Raw genomic sequence first — 7,718 nt, 5'->3', positions numbered from 1 at the left:
AAGATTTTCTAGTATTCAGTTGTTATGAGGGAAGTGTACTTTGCTGTGGTCTGCTGGGGGAGCAGCATCAGATGGACTGAATAAATGATCAGAAAGGCTGACCCTGTGATTGGTGGCAAACTGGACACTTCTGAAGCTGTGATTGAGAGGAGGTCACTGACAAGCTGTTAGTTTATGGAGAATCCTGACCAGCTGTTGCACCACTTACTGAACAGGCAGCAGTCTGAAACAGCCTGATTCAGCTCTGCTGAGGACGCATAAAAGAAATCTTTCGCTCATTCTGTCACCCTTTACAGTACACTATATCTCTCTGGCAGAGAATGATCATTATTATTATCTCTTATTTATATCTAAGATTTTATGTAAACTAATAAGTAATGTAAGGTTGATGAGTCATCACAGGATATTTAAAAGATTATCATTTACAGGATTTTTTTCCGAGTTGACTGACACTCTTTTTACTGTGCCCACTCCAACCTCTGTTTTACATGTGCTATATAAATAAATTGGATTTGGATTTCAACAGCTATGAGTTGGAGAATTCCAGCCTGACAAGAGAGTTAGTGGAGACTAGCAGGCACGACATGTAAAGAGGTGGGAATCTTTCTCCATCCTTCCCACATTACGGCTGTCCTTAAATAGCCCTGTGACTTTAACTGCATGGGAAATCTCTTCCATATCACTTCAGTACTGTTATGGATTGTGAATCCCAGCAATCCCACACGTGGCTGCATAGAGCATTTTAGTGCATGAAAAGAGCTAATGTATAAGACCATTTGAAGCTTAACAATGAGTCTAACGTCCCAAAGCAAAAAATGATCATGTTATGAGAAGAAAGATGTGTGTGTACTACCATTAAATCAACGCCTGTTTTCTGCAGCAGTGGTTTTGAGCACAGCTGCGAGGCCGTATCTGGAATCTATCAGATTTGTGAATGGTCTCCGTATGTGCCTTTTGTTCCCAATGCCACGGAATTCTCACTTGGTATATTTTGTGAGGTGTTTAAATTATGTCAGATCAATGTGGAGGGTTTTTGCTCTTTTCTTTTCTTGTTTTCTTTTCTTTTTTTCTTTCTGGAAAATAGTTTTTTGATGGGACTGAAATCGCTGTTTTCAATAATTTTTCTCTGTTTTCTAGTGTTGACAATCTGATTTTTTAGGGAAAAGCCTTTGAGGTAATGTCAGAGTGAAGTAAAGATAAAATCATGCTCAATTATTGTGTTACATAAAAAGAAACAACTGTTTCTTTTTACATAAAAAAGAAACATAATCGCCGAGACACAAATCTGTGGCTGAAACAACCTTTAAGGGACATGAAATGCCTGCAGAAAGTGGAAGATGCCTGCTTTAATCCAGCTGTGTGCTTACAGTCTCAATGTGGTCCAGTCAGACTCTGGGAGGTGCCCTTGCATTAGAGAGATAATTAGCAGTTTGGGGTGGGCGCAGGCTGAACGGGCAGATTGGGATGATGTGGCCTGACAAAATATCAAACAGGATGGCAAAGCAAAATACAGGGTAAAAGACCTTTTTACTAAAATTGTCAATAAAGGACCTTTGAGCTGAGCAAAGTGCTGTGGCCTAGTTTACATTTTGGTTTCTATTCAGAAAGTGCTCCCACCATTTGCTAACATTGGACATTTTAAGGATTATTTTCTTTGGTTCCTATTTTGAGTGACAGAGAGCACAAATATACTTGTAATGCATTCACCAGACACTTGAGTGCACGTACATGTTGCTTCTCCCTCCTTGAACTGCCTTATATCTCCATCGCATAGATTCAGCAAGATGCTCGAAGCATTCCTCAGAGATTTTGGTCCACATTGACATGACAGCATCACACAGTTGCTGCAGATTTGCTGGCTGCATGTCCATGATTCTGAAATCATTCGAGCTTTGTGGGGTCAGTTATTGTTGCTTTTCACCTCAGACCAGTTGAAAACGATTTTCCAGACTTCTGGCATCAACAAGGAATTTTTACCCAAAATAAATAAATCTTTTTCAGATCATTCTCTTTAAACCGTACAGATGGTTCTGTGGGAAAATCCTATCAGCAGTGATTTAAGTGACTATGAACATCAAATTAAAAGTCATTTAAATAACTGATGCTCCGTTCACACTTCAGCAGGTCATTGTGACCAGATCTCCAAGCCTAAATGTTTGGAGCTGATGCCCCGTGATTGGCTGATTAGATATTTGTGTTAACAAGCAGTTGAACAGCTGCATCGAAAAGTGGCTGGTGAAGGTATACTGGAGACTATCGTGCAATGGGATCATTTTACATGACAAGGGAAAGACCTTACAGTATTTTAGAGACATTTCTCCCTCGAGTAAGCACTTAGTGACAATGGAGAGGAAATCTCCTGACCCAAATGTATCAGTGACATTTGATATGTTTTCATTATTAAAGTTTAATATATGCAATTCTAATGATTTTTTAAAGTAACTCCCTGATTTAAAGAAAGGCTATTCAACCTCAGCTGTATGTATTTGACACTAATCAGTGAATGCAAACATGTTAACACAAACATCATGTTGAACGTGTTAAACATCTGCTAAAGATCAGATCTCAGCATTGTTGTTGTGAACATTCTGCCATTAGTGACTCGCTCAAAGCACTGCTGTGACTAACTACTTCCTGACAGAGGCAATAAATAAATAAACTCTCAGTCCTGTTCAAACGAAGGGTAAAACTATCATGTAGACTTTAAAAGGAATTCAAATCATTATTGCAGCTTTTCTTCTTGAAAACTTTTCACGTCTTCATTGTATTGATCGAGTCATATTCCAGGCTAAGAGAATCCGTCACCATACCAGCTGACTAGCGCTAGCATAAACCACAGCTTAACAGCCTTATGCCCAGAGCCCTCTGTGGTTTCCTCAAACCTCAGCATGGATGAAGATCATGTAATGGTGTCGAAGCACGCCACTAGGAGGAAGAAAATGCTTCAACTGACATGTTACTGCACGTGTTTTGAGTTACGTGCTTTAATGTGAAATAATAATTTGAAAGTCATGCACAGCTTGTTTTCATTTTACTTGCTGAAAAAGGTGCAGCCCTTCATCGGTGCAAACGGCCCTTCCTTCACACGACTTCATGCATTTGGGCTGGACCCTCACTAATATAGCTCAGCCTTTAACTTTGACCCCTTTGCTGCTGCTCTGCAAATCCTTAGATAGCATCTCTCTATGGCTGCTGGTTTTCACTGTTCAGGTCTGGAGGGAACATTCCTCACATTCTGCCTCAACCCTGGATTCCTGACCTCCCTTCACCCCTTGCAGTCTTCTTCCACGGTGGGTGACGCGGTGTTTGATCCCCTGCTCGCTTCTTGCCTTCTTTCATCAAGGCTTTCCCTGCATAGTCAGGAAGACAAAAGGAAACTCGTGAGCTTGTTTAAGCCTATCCAATGACAGTGCAGCCTGTACTATCATTAATCGCAGAGCACAGCTGAGGGCTGGAGTGGTGTGTGGACTGGCCAGACATAAATGATCTCTCAAGTAGCCTGTTTACACGATTCTAAATCAGGGGGATTTGTTCTTCAGTATCTTCTGTCTGCAGAACAGAAGAAAAGAAAGATTTTACGACTGCAGCTTTACTTTTTGGCAAAGTGATTTTGGTGTGTTTTAACACACAGTTACACTACATCGTTGTGACTTTAAAGCTCATGTTTGGGCTGATTCTGAAACTGCTTATCATGTAAAACCTAGTAGGCTGAACTTTACCATTTCCTCTCCATCACCACCCATCAAATGCTTGTTGGGAAATGCTGTTTAAACAACAGCTCTCCAGTTCATGTTATTTCCGTCTTTGCCCGGACTCCGATAAGCTGCAAGGACTCCTGAGAATGAGAGGTTAGCTCAGTACCCGAGAACCACTCTATGCCATGATTACCAACTTGCGCTATCCAGATCCACAATGTGCATCTTTAAATATCACATGCCACATCTCCTTTTTCTAAGCATTGTTTAGGCTCAAGGGGAAAACAGACATTATGCTAGAATATTTCTTACAAAGAGACTCAAACTATAGTAACTGTTGCGTAACTTATAATGACATTCAAATTATAACTTCATAGTACCTCCAATATGGAACATCTGCAGGCCACATGAATCTTCAGTTTTCACATGGCTTGATCCACTATATCTGTCAGCACAATGACTTTGTAATCCACTCTGACACAAATTAAACGCAACACAAACAGCATGTGGTGCCCGTTGTGACTGGCTGAAACATAATTTATATGCAGTGTCAGCTTGGGACATTCAGTTCATCATTCATATGTCTGTGGGATGTTTTTATGGCGTCTCAAAAGACAGACTGTCTTGTTAAATGACTTAAACACAAGGAAATTGAATCTAGCAGAAGCAACCACCAGCATTGCTGGTTTGCAGTAAGCAACTACTTAGCAGATGCTTTAAAATGAAAGGATTTGGTATGATTCTGTTAGCTGTCTTGCTAATTTTTCTATGTTAACTGAGCTGAATTGTGTTGCCTCGGTGGTTTCAATGACGTTTAGGCTCACTGTGGAAGAAATTCAAATAATCACATTACTAAAGAGTTACTGAACAAATGTCATTCCCATCAACATCGTTGTACTTTGTACACATGTTGCATACAACCAAAACCTGAAAGAAGACTTAGATGACATAATTATCTCTGAAGCTTTCGATAATGTCAAAATCTTGAAGATAATTTCTGCGTTTGGTCTAACTGCTGCAATTTAATCAGCCTCAAATAGGAACTACAATACTAGTTTCCAGCTATGGGCTCTACTAGAGTAGTTTTGCATAATTTACAGTTCAAAACTTCTGTATATTGGACCTTGGTTTCTGTTTCTAGGCTGTGTTCACAACCAGATTTGTTCGCCGAAAGTGATCCACTGTAAAATGAAAGCTAAAAACAAAATAAAATATTTTTTAAGGTAAAAGAAAAGGAAAATATTTTCTGTCTTTACATTAGTCTGTAATTATCATTATTATTATTACAAAAATAATCCTAATCCTAATAATAATCCTCCCGGGGCAGACCCAGGACACGCTGGAGAGATTATATCTCTCGGCTGGCCTGGGAACGCCTTGGTATTCCCCCGGATAAGCTGGAGGAGGTGGCTGGGGAGAGGGAGGTCTGGGCTTCTCTGCTTGGGCTGCTGCCCCCGTGACCCAGCCCCGGATAAGCGGAAGAAAATGGATGGATGGATGGATGGATGGATATTATTACAAAAAATTCCTTAATTTTAAAAGAATACATTGATACACTGTGCAGAACTTTTTACTGATTTTTTAGGCCGAGTTTTTGGCTTACAGGCCTTACTTGGGCATAATTTGACCCTTTTATTTGAAAATCTTGGCCATGGTTAAAGGGCATCCACCACTGTACCAATATAAAGTCATGTGAAAAAGAGTTACTGTGTGCAGTCATGTGTAAAACTAAGTACATCCTTACTGTTTCCACAGCAATTAAGAGGGTAAGTAGCAGTCAGGTGCGATTAATCACAAGTATTTGGTCAGTGATCATCAGCAAATGTGAGCGCCTCTATAAAAGAAAAAAACTTTGGAACTTTGTTAAACTTGTTAAAGCTAATGAACAACTCAAACATCAGCACAAACACCTCATACTCGCCGTCAGGCATGGTGGTGGAGGGGTGATGATTGGGGCTTGTTTTGCGTCCACATGACCTGGCAACCTTGCAGTCATCGAGTTAACTTGATGACTGTACACCAAAGGATTCCAGAGTTGAGACCATCTGTCTGACAACTAAAGCTTGTCTCAAATCATCCAGCAGGACAATGAGCAACAAATCTGCTACAGAACAGCTGAAAGAGAAAAAAGTCCAAACTTCAACCTGATTGAAAAGCAGCGGTGGGATCTTAAGAGCGCTGTGCACAAATGAATGCTCTCAAACCTCAATGAACTGAAGCAACGCCGTAAAGAGCAGGTGGCCGAATTCCTCCACAACAATGTGAGAGACTGATAACATGCAATAAATATCACTGTTAAGCATTGTTCTACAAGCTGTTGAATCATGAGGCGTGTTTAGTCCCATGGAAGTCTGTTTAATGTGTATTGACTAACAGGCAATAATAAATTGCTATTTATTTATTTCAGCGATTACCATTTCACACAATAGTTAAATTCTAGTAACAATCAGTCCTAGTTACTGGCAGGTGCCTCTGTGAAAGTCACGACTTACAACACACAAATATATAAATAGTGAATGTTTGTTTTTTGAATATTTACTGTGGCTTCTACACTTCTATAACCATGAATGACCGGAGCGAAAGATTGCTGCTCTAAGAGAGAGGAGAGCGAAGACTGTGTGCTTGCATTCCACACCAATCCGAGAGATGGCCTTTGTCAAACACACACATGCAAAGTTTCAAACAGACAGACAGGAAGAGGAAGGGATTCAGCTGCCTGCTCTGCATGCAACTAGCAAAATGAAAGCTAGGTGCACTCACTGTGAAAGGAATAGTTTGACGTTTGGGCAAATATGTTAAGTTATCTGTCACATCTTCATTGTGAAGCCAGAGCAGACAGTCAGTTAGAATACTTTAACCCAGGGTTGGGAAACGGGTAACTAGGTCTGTCTATACTAAAGTAACAAAGACTATTTAAAAAATATGTATAAAAGGAAATTTCAAAAAACAAACAAACAGACATGTCTCAATCAGCACCACCAAGTCTGATGTGACATATTTGTACAAGCACAATAGAGGCATGTTATAGTGGAGTCTAAGTTCTTCAATGCTGTTTCCATGATGGGTTCTGGAAATACACACTATCCCACCACAGAGCCCCCTTTTGCCCTGTACATTGCCCCCAACCATGAAAGAGTCCATTTAAAGCGTCAGAGGCTGGGCATGACCTGAGTTTACTGTCTAAGGGGTATTAGCCTAAATCCTTGTGTGTCCAGTCAGGGAAAACTGGTCATGGGGAGTTGATGAGGACTGTAGGACCCTGTTGAAGGTGCAGAGCCTGAAGAGATTATTTTGCTCCCAAATTAGTTTGAATTTCTGGGCAAAAACACTCATCACATATGAAGGAAGCGTGCGTTTTCTTATAGGTTTATTTGAATGTATTCGGATCGCTCTTCCAGCTGAAATGCTGTAAGGTTCTTTCTTTTTTTGTTTTTTCAGGTTGTCCCTCAAACTCACAAACAGGAGTCGGTGTGTGTAGTTTCCAGTATTTTTCTTGTGTGGGTAGAACCACGCAGGAAAGTATTTTGGTGGGCAAACTCGGGGAAAAAAGATGCAATACTGAAGAGGCAAGTAGAATTTCAAGCATTCCCCTAAATCCTTGTGCCTTCACTTTAAATAGCCAGGAGAGAAACTGTGTCTGGTAGATTAACATCAACATAAAACATAATTAATTCAACACAAACACCTAAGCAAGGTCACTTCATATCGCATTATAAACTATTATTGTAACATCTGACTAAGTAAAGCAGCAATTTAGCGAATTTTTCAAAATTTCATTTTTGCTCAGTTCAGGTCATATTTGGTCCATAAATAAGGATAAAAGTGCTAATTCTTTGCCCAAACAGGCCCGGATCTTCACACCTCAAACCTAACCATAATCTGGTAACTGGCACTAGGCCAGAACTTCCTAACTCTTGGTCCGCTGTTGACAACACAGCTGAGTACCAGGAACAGCACGGTTGTGTGCTGGTCCCTTAAAAAGCCTACACACAGCTTTGCAGACCAACACTGTGACCACTGGGT

This window comes from Aulonocara stuartgranti, assembly GCF_965226115.1.
Source record: "Aulonocara stuartgranti genome assembly, chromosome: 9".
In the NCBI taxonomy this organism is placed as follows: Eukaryota; Metazoa; Chordata; class Actinopteri; order Cichliformes; family Cichlidae; genus Aulonocara; species Aulonocara stuartgranti.
Note: the sequence above shows the minus strand (reverse complement) of the source record.